Source organism: Herpailurus yagouaroundi, unplaced genomic scaffold, assembly GCF_014898765.1.
Source record: "Herpailurus yagouaroundi ecotype Mexico unplaced genomic scaffold, PumYag 253, whole genome shotgun sequence".
Taxonomy (NCBI): domain Eukaryota; kingdom Metazoa; phylum Chordata; class Mammalia; order Carnivora; family Felidae; genus Herpailurus; species Herpailurus yagouaroundi.
This window is the reverse complement of record NW_024412470.1, coordinates 7,072,152-7,090,005: the sequence shown is the minus strand read 5'-3', so window position 1 is coordinate 7,090,005 and position 17,854 is coordinate 7,072,152. Positions and strand designations below refer to the sequence as shown.

At 45.0% G+C, this 17,854-nt stretch overlaps 1 long non-coding RNA gene across 1 annotated transcript; it reads right to left on the bottom strand.

Moving 5' to 3' along the window:
• Positions 1 to 11,644: 11,644 nt before the first annotated feature.
• On the bottom strand, positions 11,645 to 12,676 carry LOC121020921 (uncharacterized). The gene is made up of 3 exons (XR_005786364.1): positions 12,527 to 12,676; positions 12,168 to 12,272; positions 11,645 to 11,908 (listed from the first exon to the last, which is right to left on the bottom strand). It is a non-coding gene; the product is annotated as an uncharacterized LOC121020921 (long non-coding RNA).
• Between the last annotated feature and the right edge of the window lie 5,178 nt (positions 12,677 to 17,854).

Sequence of the window (17,854 nt, the reverse complement as noted above, 5' to 3'; positions counted from 1 at the left end):
TGTGGAGAGATGCTGAGTCCAAAGAAAGAACAAACCGGCCTTCAAAGAAATCTTAAAAGCAATTAAAATCTTAGCTGGAATTTTCTTTAAAGGACACCCAGTGAGCATTCCATTCGTAATAATAATAATAATAATAATAATAATAATAATAAAACTTCTCAGGACTGTCTCTCCCTATCCGTTTCCTACTCTCTCTCTCAGAGAGCACAGACGTGCCATCCCACACTCCTCCTCTGCCCAAACACGCTCTCTCAGACCTCGGCTGGCATTTGCTATCATCCCCCTTCTGGCTTTGCTTTCTGGAATGCTCTTCTTTCCCTCGAGGACTGCTGTGCCCTTGCCAGGGGGCCCATCCCTCAGCCCCACTGCCTCCTTAAGATGTGATCCCACACATCGTGAGCAAAAGCGGCCACACATCCAAAAAGCCTACTTCCTCTTGCAAGGCAGGGGGAAAAGGAAAGCTTCTGAATGTGAACACGTTGTAGGTTTTTTTCGTCTTTATCTCACTTGCCCACCAAAATATAGACTTAAATGTATGGAAGGTGGATGATACCCGAAGTCAGATGACCTGGATTGTCTTAGTCACTGTGTGTGAGACCTTGGGGCAACGAACCTAAACTTTCTGGCCTCAGTCTATAAAATAAAGTAATAAAGTAAAGTAATAAAGTATTTTATCTATAAAATAAAGTAACAGTGGGGCGCCTGACTGGCTCAGTTGGTTAAGCATCCAACTCTTGATTTTGGCCCAGGTCATGATCCCCAGGTTTTGAGATCGAATCCCATGCTGTTCAGGGCAGAGCCTGCTTGGGATTCTCTCTCTCCCTCTCTCTCTCTGCCCCTGCCCCACTCCCAGTCACACTCTCTCACACATGTTCTCTCTTACCCTCTCAGAATAAATAAATGAACACTAAAAATATATATATATGGTGGGACACCTGGGTGGCTCAGTTGGTTGAGTGCCTGACTCTTGATTTCAGCTCAGGTCATGATCCCAGGGTCATGGGATCAAGTCCTGCATCAGGATCTGTGCTGACAGCGTGGAGCCTGCTTGAGATCCTCTCTCTCTCTCTCTCTCTCTCTCTCTCTCTCTCTCTCCCTCTGCCCCTCTCTCCCACCCATGTGCTCTCGCTCTCTCTCTCTTTCTCTCCAAAAGAAAATAAATAAAAATAAAATAAAATAAGAAAATGAATTTTAAGAAACTTGGGAAGGGGCACCTGGGTGGCTCAGTCGGTTAAGCATCCAATTTCAGTTCAGATCACCATCTCATGGTTTGTGGGTTTAGGCCCCGCACTGGGCTCTGTGCTGACAGCTCGGAGCCTGAAGCCTGTTTTGGATTCTGTGTCTCCCTCTCTCTCTCTCCCCATCCCCTGCTTGTACTCTCTCTCTCTCTCAAAAATAAATAAACATTAAAAATTTAAAAAAAAAAATTCGATAACAATAATGTTTTCATCACAAGGACATGATGATGATAAAGTGAGAAAATATGCTTTGTCATAAGAAATTACAAGAAAACTCTGAAGTACATACTCCTCAAACTCATGAACCCTGAGATCATCACCCGAGCCTAAGTCTGATGTTTAACCGACTGAGCCACCCAGGTGCCTCTGCTGGCTCCAATATTTTGCACTGCTTTGGATATTATATATGGATCATTCTCAATCATTATAGAAGGTTTAAGAAGATACTTAGAGATATAAAATGGCCTGTTTTCCAGATTGTCCACTTTTCTGAAATAGACTTTTTTTGGTTATTTGCTTTTTTTAACTGAAGTTGAGTTGACCTACAATGTTATGTTAGTGTCAGGTGTACAATATAGTGATTTGACAATTCTGTACACTACTCAGTGCTCACCACAATAAATGTAGTCACCATCTGCCAAGTTTGTCACTCTTCACAATCTTGGCTAGGATATTAAAGATTAGCTACCTTCACCTGTGTCGTGAGTCACCTGATTCTACCAACCTGTTTGGGTGAATTCCATAAAGCAGAAGCCAAAATCTTTAGACCACCAATTCTAAATCTAAATTCCTAATTCTCAGACTCACACTCCACATAAAATTTCCAAACTATAGCTTATCCATAGCACAAGAGGTATTTCTGATCTGATCCCCTTTTAAAAAGAGACTCCTATTCATTTTGAATTCTAGAAATCAAGATTCTCCTGTCCTCAAGTTTCTAATGAATAGCAGGTAAAGGCATCAGACACAGATTATAACAGGGCTAAGTTAGAAGGGACAAAAGCGTGGAACCCAGGACCAAAGGAACAAAGAATTAAGGAAAAGTCACTAGCGTGCTTACACAAAAATACCAAATCTATTCCTTCTAAAATAGATGAAAAAGATTGTGAGCCTCTGTGGATCCAATGCCTTCTGGTGAAAAAGATTCCAAAGTGATCCCTTCAGGTTCTATGTGGAAAGGTGCTGGTGTGGATAAGTCAGAGCTTGGGTGAAAGGGGACCCAAAGAAAGGGAGGACGCAACCACAAAGTGATATGCAAGCTAATGGAGGGTGTAGCACATAGGACCTTCTTTATTTTTGAGCTTCACATTTGGTATATAGGTACCTATGGACCGGGTCAAAGAAGAACCAGGCTGCTCCTGGTCTGGAGCTCCTACTCCAGAAAGGCAGCTGGTGGTGGGTATCTTTTCCCACCCCCAACCCCTGGATTGGAGGAGCCCTGCCTTTTAATGGAGATGTAGCATTCACCTTGATTCACAACTGCCTGTTGGCTAGCTCATCACTGGACTGAGGGAAGAAGATGTATAAGAAAGATGAGGAGAGGCAGCTGGGAAGAGATTTAAAAAAAAATTTTTTTTCAACATTTTTTATTTATTTTTGGGACAGAGAGAGACAGAGCATGAACGGGGGAGGGGCAGAGAGAGAGGGAGACACAGAATCGGAAACAGGCTCCAGGCTCTGAGCCATCAGCCCAGAGCCTGACGCGGGGCTTGAACTCATGAACCGCGAGATCGTGACCTGGCTGAAGTCGGACGCTTAACCGACTGCGCCACCCAGGTGCCCCTGGGAAGAGATTTTTAATAAGACTATTACTGAATTGCTCTCTGCCAGATTCCATGCCCAGCAGATAATCAGCAACAAATTTAATTTCCCTGGGTCTTCTATAATGAAGATATGCTATCTTCTGTAGGACATTCAAGTTTAAATAGGTGGATTGTCTGAAGCACTCCCAAATTCTGGATAACCCCAGGATCTCCTTACGTGAGAGTTTTCCCTTAGATTATCCACACCATCATCAACAACAGTAGCTAAAAAGGATATAAGAAAACCTGGATTCCATTCCCAAAGAGGCATTTAACTCTGCTCAAGCTGGTAAGAAACTAAGAGCTCCAACTGATCACGTGCTCAAATTATAAGACTTAAACTTGACAACGAAACCCAAATAAACATAACACCATAAGACATTTTCCATTGATCCCTCCTTTGAGTTCCCTGCATTTTGCTTAACATGATGCTCACCATGTGTGGCTAAGAAAAGACAATACCTTCAAAGGCAGAGAAAGCTCAAGAGACCTGTCCATGGGATAATAGGCTCAGCTGTGGAAACTCCACACTCCAGATTGAATTTCACAAGCAGGACAGGCAGGCACCACCAAACTGGGTCCAGCGTCATGGCTATGGCTTCTGCTTCTCTAATCCGGTTTCGTCTATGAGTCAAGGGAAAACCTGGAAATGTTATACTAAGCATGAAGGCGTTTCCAAGAGACCCAGGACGCCATCCCCAAAGAAGTACCTTTTCCTTTTCCTTTATCTACCCACCTTCAAAGAGCGATCACATAATGGGGCACCTGAGTGGCTTAGTCGGTTAAGCATCTGACTCTTGGTTTCAGCTCAGGTCATCATCCCACGGCTCATGAGATCAAGCCCCAAGTTGGGCTCTGTGCTGACAGCATAGAGCCTGCTTAGGATTCTCTCCCTCTCTGCCCCTCTCCAACTTGCGCTCTTGCTCTCTCTCTCTCTCTCTCTCTCTCTCTCTCTCTCTCACACACACACACACACACACACACACAAATAAATAAACAAGCTTTAAAAAAAGGTGATCACATTAAATGACTCAAGAATAACCTAATAGGATGCTGAGATGCTCCAGACAAAAGTCCAGTAGATTTTTCCCCAATAGGAAAATTTAGTTCTTTAGAGCATACCTCAAGAATCATATATACTTAATATATGATTAATAATTAAGCCTTCTATTGTAGACATTGACATTAAAAAATAAAATATACAGAGATTGCACAAATCTTGACAGTAATGTCAGTTATCCATCCATCCATTCAATAAATATTCAACTAAACCAAACACCTTTATTATAAAACACCCATGTGACAAGCAAAATGAGGAATAGAAAAATAAGTAAGAAATAGACTTTGCCTTCAAAAACTAAGTCAAGACACATACATAAAAACAAAAATAAAATCAAAACCAAAAAAATAAAGAAAAGAAAAATATAATAGAAAGTAGAAAAAAAAAAAAAAAAAAAAACACAGAAAGTTGTTGCCCTGAGAGGGGTAAAGTGCCATACTCATCTGAGCTCAGAGAAACCTGAAATCGTTCCTGGTGGAAGGGGTCAAGAAAAGCTTCACAGAGAAAAGAGTATTTCAGATGACCTTTGAAGGATGGGTAAGATTTCAACCTGAAAGATGAAAGAAAAGTGCATCCAGCTGGAAAGATTGGCCTAACCAATGGATCTGAGGAGGCCAACACAGAAAACAAACATTTTTCAGTCTGGCTGGAAAATAGGTTGCGAGGCATATAAAGCAGAGGGGGGAAAGTAGGAAAGTAAGCTATAACTATTTCACAGATGGCCTTCAATAAGAATTTGGAATTTGTATTGTAAATAATGAAAAGCCACTGAAGGTTCTCAGCTCAGGAGTGGCGCGGTGAGACTTCAGAACACAGATTAGAGGAAAATGCAACCAGAGGCAAACAGACAAGTCAGGATAGAAATATGAAATATGACGGTGTAGATTAAAAAAAAAAAAAAATCCGGGGTTTCAGAGAGGGTGTGAAGAGGAAGAGGTAGACAAGAGAAAGGTTGAGTCAGGGTCAACGGGATTTGCCATCGGTGGTCATGTGGGACCAGAACATCAAAGACCATCCTGACGTATGCATTCTGGATGTCTGAGAAGATAGTCATATTATCAACAGAAACACAACTTAGGGGGTGACAAAGCCTGTGGAGCCCCTAAATGTTTATGTTTGGCCATCAGATGGCATTGTGGAGCTGGTGCCAGGAAGACACTCAGGGGAAAATACAAAGGTCTCATTCAGGTGGCTCAGTCGGTTGAGCATCCAACTTTGGCTCAGGTCATGATCTCATGGTTCATGGGTTTGAGCCCCATGTCGGGCTCTGTGCTGACAGCTCAGAGCCTGGAGCCTGCTTCCGATTGTCTCCCTCTCTCTCTGCCCCTCTCCTGCTCGCTCTCTCGCTCTCTCTCTCTCTCTCTCTCAAAAATAAACATTAAAAAAGCAACGGTTTCATTCAGTCCGGTTACTTCACCCCCCTGTGATATTTGCCACCATGGACCCCTCTCCCCTTGAAATTCTCCTCTTGGCTTTCTGGACGATACGCTTTCCTTGTTTTCCTCCTCCCTCCAGGCAACTGCAGTCTGGGCTCTGTGAGCTCATCTGCTGCTACCTGTCCCACGAGCATCTTCCACAGAGCTCCCGCCTTAGTCCTTCTCTCATGTTCCATCCTGTCCCTGAAAGGCCTGTGTGCTGTTGTCTAACTTCACCTCTGTGCAGGCGGCTGCTGTAGAAGGCCATGGTGGGGCGTTCGGGCTCTGAAATCAGAATGGGCTCAAATTCCAGCTCCACCCCCTGCTGGGCAAGCCAATGTTGGACAAGTCACTGTATCTTGATCTTCCTCACGTGCCAAATGTGTTTATAGGGTTGTTAAAAGGATTTAAGGTGAGAGTTTGTACAGAATCTGGCACATCCTAAGTCTTCAGTAAATGGTAATTATTATTAACCAAAATGTGTAACTGGAAATCTAATCTCTCTCCTGATGGGCAGGTCCATACAGTCAGGCGTCCCTGGGCCAGATCCCCCGAAGTCAAAGCGACTACACCATTTTCTCACCTCCCACAACCCTTTGTTACAAACATTCATCCAGTCGTCCGAATCCATAGCCTAATGGGACTCAACCCATATCGCTCCCACCTACCTCCCCCCCAACATCCGTTTCTCATCAAATCCTATAAAATTCCAAAGGATTCAACATGGCATAGAACGCCCATTGTTATCTCACCTCCACTTCCCCGTCCAAGCTCATCTCACACCCCTCCCTCTCCTGCCCCATATATTTACACATTCTGCCCCTGCTTCATACGAAGGTACTTACCATTCCTTGCAAACATCAAGTAATCTAATATAAATGTCTTTACACGTTTCTTTCCTCTGCCTGAAATGTCCTTCTTCCCGACTCCCACGCCCAATCTATTTGCCTTTAAAGACTTGGTTTGTGGCATCTCCCTATAAAGCCTTTCCTGGCCACCAGTGGGCAGTTCAATGCCTTTCTCTCTGCTTCTGTAACAAAGTGTGTGCCCCTATTGTGGTACTCACCACACTGGGATTTTGACTTGCTTGTCTCTCTTCTCCAGGAAACTGTAAGGAGCTTACAGGCAAAAAAAACATCTTATTCAGTGCTTAACTCCCCTCTCCCTGATCAGCACGCAGAAGGTCCTTAAATGATTTCATATATTAGTGAATAACTGAATAATCCGACAAAACAAGATAATCCTAGATGCTTCATGTTCCCCCCCTCTTTTGTCAGCAGGGTTAATCATAAAATGCATGTAGCTTGACTTCAGAAGTTTTTTCTGGTGTAGTCCTTGCCTCTATAACAACCAATAGTTTTCTATCCTATTACCCAACACACGTATCTTTTAAAGCTAATGGTTGGATTTTATTTTCTTCTTCGTGATTTTCCGCATTTCCCAAATGTTGTTCTCTTGATCCATGCCAAATCAGTCACCTGACAAAAATCAGGAAATGTAAAGGAAAGTCTGAAAGAAGTCTAAGTCTGCAAGTATGATCAGACTCCCTTTAATTCAAATAGTCAAGTAACGAGGAGCCTAAAGATTAGTATTCAGAAAGCCAAACCGGCATTGTAGTGGGTGTTGGGGGGGAGGGGCGTGTATGGCAAATTTCAGGTGATGAGATACTAAAAGAAAAAAATAAAAAGCAGAATATTTTTAAAGCACATCCTCCTAATTCAAAGATGATCCCCTAATAAGGGGATGAAAGTGATAAAGTCACTTCCCAGTGCTCACAGTGAACCTACAGGACCAGCATTGGATGCCCATCAGCCTCCCAGACTCCTGCCCTGGACCCACCCCGACAGACACGTTGACTCTGGACCTGAGCAGTCTCCCCCAGTGTCTGAATGAACAGCAGCTCTGTGTCCTGGCCTTCCTCTCACATTCTGGAAGCTGCCATTGTACTCCAGAATCCTAGACTTTTTGATGAAAAGCTCCCTCTCTTCCAGGTTGAGGGAATGAACCGCAGATAATTGGCAAAGCACAAAAAAAAGGAAAACTAACCCTGAAGACCCAGCAGCTCAGAGATCAGTGGCTTAGACAATGCTACCACCCATTGGCCAAAAACAGAAGTACTGCTGCTCTTTGTGGGGAGTCTGGAGTGACTTAATGGAACATTTCAAGTGGATTTGCAACGGACAGTAGCCGAATTGTTGTTGCCATCATTACTGGTGCCTCAGCAATAAGTTTCTGATATTTATACCATAATCACAACAGCAGCAGGCCTATGATTCAGCGCTGCATCAGAAATTAAGGTTCTGGGAATGCAGAGCAGGAAATCCGTTCAGACTTTAAAAGAAGGAGCGAAGGGAGATGAGCAAAGTGCCCTAATGGGAAAAATAGATGGAGTCAGAGGCAGACAACACCCGGAGACTTCCACATACTGCACACTGACCGCACGAAGTACAGTCCTATAAGGAATCTAATTTAATCCCCACTAAAATTCTGCAAGACTAGTGCTTTTGTGCCCATTATTAAAGTGGGTAAGGGCCAAAGAAGCTACAGACGTGCATAAGCTCACAGCTCAGACACAGCAGGGCTGGTCTGAACTCCATTCTACCTGTTCTGTTCCCAAAGCCCATTCGGATTCCATCAGACCACAACCACCTACTCTCACTTCTCAACTTGTTTAGGGCAGACACTGAGTCTACAAGATTGTTTTCTTCTCGTAATCACAATCTCCTGCTGGGGTGTTAAAGAGTCAATGTTTTCGGTTTAAAGGTTAGATGTTGAACAGAGGAATGCACACTCTTGGAAATCTGGTGCCAAGGAATCTCTGTATCCAGAGGAACTCTTTTTTTTCTTCCCTCTCTCTCTTTCCTGCCCATTTCTCTCTTCCCTATAAAATCCTCCGCCTAGCTACAGATACAATTTCAGTTTAAAGCTGCACTGTCCTGTCCAACAGCCACTAGCTACATGCAGTGACTGAGCATTTGAAATGTGGCCAGTCCAAATTAATATGTACTCTACATGGACAAATATATACTGGATTTCTAAGATTTCATACAAAAATAAAAATACAAAATATCTCGTTAATGATTTTTATAGTGATTACATGGTAACATGATATTTTTGATATAGTAAGTTAAATAGTTATCACTAAGATAAACTTCACCTGTTTCCTCTTTACTTTTCTTTTAAATTTTTTTTTCAACGTTTATTTATTTTTGGGACAGAGAGAGACAGAGCATGAATGGAGGAGGGGCAGAGAGAGAGGGAGACACAGAATCGGAAACAGGCTCCAGGCTCTGAGCCATCAGCCCAGAGCCCGACGCAGGGCTCGACCTCACGGACCGCGAGATCGTGACCTGGCTGAAGTCGGACGCTTAACCGACTGCGCCACCCAGGCGCCCCTCCTCTTTACTTTTCAATGGGACTACTAGAAAATGTTAAACCACAGATGCAGAAAGCCCTCCATTACTACTGGCTAGCACTCATTTAAAGACACGCAGGGGCACCTGGGTGGCTCAGCTGCTTGGGTGTCTGACTTCGGCTCAGGTCATGATCTCACGGTCTGTGAGTTCGAGCCCCAGGTCAGGCTCTATGCTGACAGCTCAGAGCCTGGAGCCCGCTTCGGATTCTGTGTCCCCCTCTCTCTCTGCCCCTCCCCTGCTCATGCTCTGTCTCTCTTTATCTCACATTAAAAAAAAAATTAAAGACACGCAAACATGCTTTTGTAAATAAAGACATTTCATACCTTAATTAGTACAAGATAAGAGCATGAAACCAAAATCTATTTCTTCCTCAGCTGATAGAAAACTACCACCTGATGTTCAATTAAGACAGCTATAATTATTAACCAGGAGTTTCACGTTGTGAAGAAACTAATGAAGCCAGATTTGCTCTGATTGTGTGTCTTACGGGTGACTGACTTGTTCACTAATTATCCCAAAGTTTTTATCCTGCAAACTGCATTAATAATAGTGTAATTTATATTCTAGGAGCATGTGCCCAATAGGGCTCAACAAAGAACTTCACATCTTATGTCAAGGAAAGTAGGGCTGTTACCAGTGTTCCTAAAGCTGTGGAATCATCTTATCCCTGTTGAGCTCAACATCTTCAAAGTAGAGGGAAATCTCATCCTGAGCAAGACCAGTCATACCTTAAGAGGAAAGCAATTCAGCTTCTAAGGTTCCCTCCAGGCTAACTGACTAAGGGTTCTTGGCAGCTTTTCCTTATCTCATCAAAAAAAAAGCAACAACAACAACAACAAAAACCCTGGAGGGATGCCTGGGTGGGTTCAGTCAATTAAGCATCTGACTTCGGCTTGGGTCATGATCTCACCATTCATGGGTTCAAGCCCTGCATGGGGCTCTGTGCTGATGGCTCAGAGCCCGGAGCCTGTTTCAGATTCTGTGTCTGCCCCTCTGCTACTCGCACTCTGTCTCTGTCTCTCAAAAATAAATAAATAAATGTTAAAATTAAAAAAAAAACAAACCTGGAGAAAAATGGCCTTAGAGAAATCGACAAGCCAATGAACTCCTAAAAACAAGATATATTCAAAGTTCCAACCAAAGATTTATAGGACAGGTCTAGTCAATGGCTCTCTAGGATGACAAACTACTGGTGCAAACCACTAGGAGTTCCCTCCTGCACAGGGCCCTCAGAACAATGGTGACTTGGGGGGCACTGAGGTGGCTCAGTCGGTTAAATGACTGACTTCAGCTCAGGTCACGATCTTGCAGTTTGTGGGTTTGAGCCCCACATCAAGGCTCTGCACTGACAATATGGAGCCTGCTTGGAATTCTCTCTCCCTCTCTCTCTCAAGATAAATAAATAAACATAAAAAAAAAAAAATAGTGACCTGGGACTAGAACATCAGCAAGGGTGAGGGCCAACAAGAATGCCCCCTGCCTGCCCAACAATTTTGAAGAGCCTCCTCTTGCCTTGGACCAGGCTCTGTGTCCATCGTGATGCTGAGTTTCCAGACAGGGGAGGCTGGGCTAATTGATTTCTCAAGTTCACCTTCAAAACCAGACTCTGATCCTCTGGTCTCCACAGAAAGGAACACACCCAACAAGTTAAATTGAAGTAAAAAGAAATACCCTTGGCCTGAGGTCTCCTAGGAGTCCATTTGAACAGTGCACAAAGCAAACTCAACAGAGATCTTCTGCCAGCTCTTCTCAATTTTCTCTGCTATGTGTGATATTTTCCATGGATCAGACCAGAGATGTTGGTTGTAAATGATAGTCAGATGTTTAAACAATTTTGTTGCTGAAACATGATAATTTCCAGAAGCCCCCTTTCTAAACATGGTATCTCTGGGTGAGACCCACCACAAAGAAAATAACTTGTACAAGAAGAATGGCAGAAGATCTGGAAATTAACCAGGAAACTGGACCACAGCATGCCTCAAACAAAACAAAAAATCATTAATAGGAAACAGGCCAGTTTTTAAGGGTCATGGAAAGAATACACACTGGGTTCTCGGCAACTGGCTAGGTTTCAAAGTCAGTAACCTCCAACTTGTCAGGGAGGATTGTGGTTAATGCTGCGAAAGACATGTGCTGAAAGGTTTCTAGTTGCCCCTAAATTCCTGAATTTCTAGTCAGGATATCATACCACACATGTGCAAAACAGAAAAGTCTGGTAAATTTTAAATGGTTCCTGCTGTAAGTAAACTCAATATATAAAATTTTAACTTATAAAATCAATACACTAGGAGGTAATCATCCATATCAAAAAAGAATTAACTTCAACCTCTTTTTAAGTAAATTTTTTCCTATTCAGATATTAGGTTGAATCACACAAAATTGCCAGTTTTTGACTATTTTGACCAAATAAAACCAAAATCCTGGCAATCCCGTGTGGTTCAATCTATACATTTCATTACTAGAAAAATTTTAAGGGAGAACTAGGAATCCCTACAATTTCAAAATAGAGATTTTTAAAGCACTTCCCAAATAACAATTCAGTCAACAGGAAAACATTTTGTCCAACGATTTCAATTTTGATCTACATAATTTTTCAGTAACATACCTATACCCTGTTTTAATCTGAGTATTACAGGATGTAGTCAGTGATCACCAAGAATCTGGGGAATAAATTTGGCAATGCCTAAAATCATAGTAATAAACTCCACATTTATATATTTCTACATTTCAAAGTAGCTTTAATTGAAATCAGTCATTAAGCTACATCCCTAAATCTTTTGTGAAACTGAAACAAAGATGGAAGAAGGGGGGGGGGGGTGAAGGAAAGATGGACTAATTTTGATTATCAGAAATCTACACATCCAAATGAGGCTTGCGTTCCAAGGCGTCCCCATGGAACACTATGTATCTCTTCCCAGGTGGCACTATCATATTGCTCGGAATGTTTCCGGAATTACTCTCGGAACTGCCTTCAAATCTGCATAAGAAAACCAGTATATTACTCAATAGTCCTATTTCTCCTTTTCCTTCTTGCTTTCAAATTCCAAACTGGGGTCGACCACTACTAACCTTATTTCACAAGCGTGGATCCAATTGGTTTTGGGTTATTTGCTAAATAATACATCACCTGTCCAAACCCGTAGAACGTACAACACCAAGAGTGAGCCCTAATGTAAATTATGGACTTTGGATGATGATGATGTTCAATACAGGCTTATCAACCATGACAAATGTACCCCCTGGCGAAGAATGTTGCAAACGGCGGAGGCTGTGCACGTGTGAAGGCAGTGGGTATATGGGAAATCTCCACACCTCAACTGCGCCGTGAACCTAAAGGTGCTCTAAAAATGACAAAATCTTAATTTTAAAAAAATGACATAGGAATAAAATTAAAAACCGCTCTTAGGAATGGGACATTTGTGTACACTGAGGATACCCATGTGCCCACATTCCCTGGTTGTCCCCTTATCCCTCTTCTCCACCATCAGTACCCTCCACCCTCCGAGGAGAAAAAACAGGTGTGTTGTTTTTAAACCAAGGCGATTAGGAATGAGCCACTGGGGAATGTCCCTAGGGTGGCCAGCCCCAGTCCCACCTAGTGACTTTGGTGTCTTCCTTCACTTTCTGCCTCTACTGACGCATGGGCACACTGCACAGCGTGATGGATTCGTGAGGGAGCCTCTCCACGTGAGAATAACTGCCAACGTTTTCAGAGTTTACTTGAACAATTACAATGACCCATAAGCGAAAAATATTTCTTACGTCCAAGTCAAAGCAAGTGGATGTTCTCTTTGGGGATAAAGGCCAAGAGGTAGATAGAGCTCCTCTCGCGGACAGAGAGAGGCGAAGGAGGCCATCCCATCCCCGCGTGCAAAGGGCGTGAGGGACCTGGGGTCTAGGGGACCCTGGCAGGCCCGGCCCGGGGCTCTGAGGCGCGAGGCTTAGCGTTCTCGCCCGCCGCCAGGATCCCTCCAGCGCGCTCACGCGCGCGGTGGCCGCGACCCTTTTATAGACGCGCGGGGAAGCTGTCCAATGAGCTCAGCCCTCTCTGGGGCGCCCTCCGTGTTCCACCAATCAGACGCTGCTACGCAAGCCCGAAGCTGATTGGTCAGATTCCAGGGGCGGGGTTGGGGAAACACCGGGGCGGGCCCCAGGTGGGAGCGCTCTCGCGGCGCCTTAGAGGAGGGAGACTGGCGGTGAATGCGCGCTGTTCCAGTTAGCGTAGGGGCCCTCAATCAGGAGGTCCTGTGCGGCGAGAGCGGTTTCAGGGGAACCCGAGGAAGAGAGAGCCCCCTGGCGGGGTGCTGGGATGTGGGAAGGGCCCGCGGGCCCCACTCCTGGCTGAGATGGCCTACACCAAGTCTCCGGCTTGCTCCCTGAGGCAGGGAAACGAACAACCCAACAGTTAATTCTGATAATAATAACAATCGTCCCTGGGAGGGGACAGTTGGCAGCAGGTCATGTGAAAGTCTGTGATTGTGTGGGCTCGGAGTTTTCCGAGTTGAAGAAGGAAATGCTTGGTTGTTTGTTTGTTTGTTTGTTTGTTTTTCAAAGGAGGAAAATACTGTCAGCAAAACAGTGAAGGCAGTCAGCTGATTGATGTTCTGCAGGCCATTGAGACCTCCTAAAAGGAACGAGGGCTTCAGGAAGAAAGGTTGGACAAAGATAACGGGGGATAACAAAGTGGAAAGAAGAGGGAAGTATTTGAAAACTCTAGAAGAAGAAAGGGAACAGGTGAGTCAGAAAAAAAAAAAAATAGAAGAAAATGAAAAGTCTCTAAGGCTATGCTCGGTGGGTACCTCACCGTGTTTTCTGGCCCGTCCTCAGGATACCTGAAAAAAGAAAAAAGAAAAAAGAAAAAAAAAAAAAAAAGCTGCTTACTTATGGAGAGAGCTGAGGCTGATCTAAGTTAGTGCTGCCCCTGAAAATCCAGGAGGTGTGTTTGTCAGGCTCAGGGTTGAGTCAGGAGGACCCAAGCATGCCTGGGTGACCCGGCAAGAATTCTCATCCATCAACATTCAGAGTGTGTACCGTACTGTCCTCAAGAAGCTTCAGAACAATCTCAGAACACGGTCAATCCTTTATTAGATTCACTTGAGTTTCTTCCATCAAAGGCACCTGCCAAGTGGCACCGCGCTTCTAAGCCCTGCAGACCTTGTCCTTCTTCTGAAAGCATCCTGTTCTGGGAGGAATAACAATGGTGGGGTTTTTTTAAAGCTCCGCATGTGTGACATTTTTGTACTTTGCAAAGTACACTCACCCACTCCCTTCTCTTCTGACACTGTGTCTCCCCAGATGTCCCGTTCCTGCGGAGGCTTTGTGTCCGTTCCCCCAAAGTCACATCCCCTGGCTCACATCCTTATATTGTTTTTACTGCTTCTCCAAGCTTGTTTCTGATTTCCACAGAGGCTGCTGTGATTCTGAGCTTGCTATACATAAAATTACTTTTCCAGGAACATTATTAGTGAAAGGAAAGATCCCTCTTTTCCATTATGGAGATACACCAGTGCTACTTACCTCTTCGTCCTCTCTTATGAAACCAGCTTTGCTATAATTAACTTTCACTTCCTTGAGCAGCTCTGCCCAGTCACTTCTTCATTTGTTCCTCAGGAATTTCTTGTTTCATTTCTGAACTTCAAGAGGCTGGGACCTGTCTTCATTAGGAGTCTAGCATCTCGTTCTTTACAGAGCTCTCAAATTGGATATCAGAGCGCAGAGCGCTAGAAACAGCAGGCTGGCTCTCTTTAATTTTCTAACAACTAATGTGACAGCTGTCTAGCTTCTAGTGTTTCCTGACTCTTCCTTTCCCCTCTTCGTGCAGCTGACCCACCTTACCGATGTCATTCTGTTAGTATTTAGATGAATTATGCTGCAGGTTTTCAAGCCAGTTGAGGATATAAGACCGTTAATGTCTAGACCTCAGGTCTATTGGCCTTAGATCCTAGTATCATTTCCCCACATGGACAGGTTGGTGGCGCTGTTCTTTGATTTCACCTCGTATCCATGTAAATGGCTCTCTGCCTGCTAAGCCTTCGGGAGGAAAGAATCGAATAGGAATTACCTTCCCCAACTCCAGCTCTTCCGTCCTTTTTTTAAATGTCCAATATTCTGGACTCCCCCCCCCCACACACACACACACTTATTCCTGAATCAGTATATTCTGAGTGTTTGGAAGTGAAAGCACCTGGTCAGGAGACACAGCTGCGTAGGGCAGACTACTCTAGAAACAACAGGGTACCCAGAGGAAGCCCCCGAAGTTCACAGGCAGGTCTGTACCCCATGTCCTAAGCCGAGTGCAGGTTTGAGGGAGACTGTGCACACAAGGGGTCATGAGCACAGGTCCCACCTGTGGCACCTGCTGTCTGGGAGACTCTAAGGGACTTACTCAGCCTCCACCTCTTTGTCTGTAAAAGGGGCAGAATGGAACCAACTTCATAGTGTTGCTGTGAAACTTAAATAGGCCAGTCATATAAAGTGCTTAAAACAGGACCTAGAATTGGAAGTGCTCCATACGTATTAAGTGTCATTATCATAAAGCCGTGATCCCACACCCACAATGGTGTGCCGCCCCCCGTGAGCATCTCTGACAGAATCGTTCTCCGGGTTCGGACAGTGAGGCGTGGGACTTCTCACACGTCTTCTTTTTGTCGACACCAAATGAACAAACCTTTTAGAATCTCTGAAAGTCAGAAAGAGAGTTTTATTTCAGCCCAAGTTAGGACCGCTGCCCGGAAAACACATTCTTCACAAGAAGGAAAGTGCTCTGGAGCATCAAGAGTTTTGAGGGGGTTATAGCCTTTTCACATCTTGGAGAAGCTCAAAAGACTAGGGATTAGCATCTAGGCAGGAGTCATGGGTTTTATCATCAAGGAAAGCAGGGAGCGGGAGCCGTGATCGCTATTTCAAGGACAAGATGGTTTTCCTCTGGGCTACTTTTCACAAAGCAGATGTACAATGCATGCGTGGTGGGGCCGGAAATCAGGCTTTGGGTTTGAACGAAGTTTACATACAGTCATGTTGACTTAGAAAGACATCTAAAACGGCTTCCCTTGTATAGATCAGGCCTCTAAAGAGGTTTTTTTTTTTTTTCTCTCACTACTTTCTTGCCATAGGAGGTACTTGGTGTCCAGAAAGCTTTTGCTTAAACTGTAGGGAAAGCATCGGAATCCGTTTTCCTTTCTACTACAGTACAAGGGTGCATATGAATCGTCACCACTGATGCTGGAAATTCCCCCACACAAGTTCCTCTGTGACCTATCAGCAGCAGCAGCAAAGACATGCACGCGTCCCCCACTTGCTCCCCCGTAGCTGTCGGTGTTCCACGACCAGATGCTCCAGTGCAGCCAAGGGCGCGGTGGACGCAAAAAAATCAGTGCCCTGAGAGCCACCACTGAAATTAAGTGTTGCTTGTGGGCACAAGTCAAGTGACTTTCTAAGGGGCGGGGTAACAGGAACTACCAAGCGAATGAGGTGGAGCGTTTGACGGGAAGTGACACAGTGGCCACACGGTGGCGCAGGATGATGAGCGACTGACTCCGTTCTGCACGAGGGCCCATCATTGATGCCCTTGAAAGCTCTCTTTGCAGACACTCGTGTCTTCTTCCGCATTCCACAATCTGCGGCCTTTTCCCCGCAGTGCCTCTTTCCTTTCGTAATGTCCTAGCTCCCATGGTTACGATGGTGGATTCCTTTTCTCCGGGTTGACCCTGATTGCTGGCCCGTACTCGGCAACCCCCTGCTTCTGGAAAGCGGTTCCTCCAGTGAAATCTGCAAGACCAGTGGAAGCTGAGCAAGGCAGGGAGCAGCCCGCCCCCCTCTTCCCCCTCCCCCCTCATTTCACCCATCAGGTTAGGGTCTGGGAGTGCCGCTTAAAGCTGCTGGCATGTTTTATGTCACCTTCACAAATTTCCTGAGTGGCGTCACCCTGAGTTTTTCAGATGATATGATCTTTTACAGAGGACAGAGATGTGGGCATTGAAATTGGGAGAGAACCACCAAACCACCAGGGGCCTTCTCTGCAAAGCCCTGGGTACTGTCCCACTCTGGAAGGAGGCAACCCTACATGGCACCCCGAACTCTGCCTTGATTGTCCCCACATCTGGGTGGATGAGGAGCCCCCCGGGAGGCTCGGACATCTTGAATGGAGAGTTATCTTCTTCCCCGTCTTCCTCAAAATGAAGCCTGTTGTAGAAAGTCCCCGCTGGCTCCAGGAACACGTCAGCCACCACACCTTTGCCGTCTACCCTCTTCAAAACTCAGTTTGTGTCAGGGCTTATCCCAAACGTAGATTCATTTAGAAAATACAGCTCACTGATGTGTAACTAAAAATACGTAAATACGCCCCCAAAGCAAAATCTAAACAGATGTCCCACTCTGTCCCCCTTCAGATAAAAAGTGACCCATCTCTTTCAAAGAGGGGGGAGAAGCTGGGCTAAGTAAGAATAAAACATTGGGAAGTGGGGAGAGGAAGGGTGTGTTTTGTTTTCTCCTTGAGAGACAGGAGCAAACCCTAGGAGTGGAATGCAGCGGCCTCCAAGGCCCTGGGGGAGTGTCCCTGAGACCCTGCACGTTGCTCCCAGCCACTCCCCAGAAGACAGAACAGTGAGCCTGTGCCCTCTACACCATCTGAGAACCCCCTCTCTCCAGGCAGGTGCTGCTTGCATGCACACCCACCCCCGAGGAAAGGGGCCGGGGGCCCCCGCCCCCCCCCCCCCCGTGCAGAGATTCGGGGACTGAATAGGAGCTCAGACGTGGAAATAGGACAGGAAAAGAGATTTTCTTCAAGGAAACCAGACAAGCAGAGACGTGGAAATATGAAAGCAGATTTTACGTCCAGAGAAATAAATACGCTAAATTGATTTCATCGTAACCTCGTGTTATTCCCGTGATGGAACGTGACCCCGGAATGAGAGAATAGAAGTCA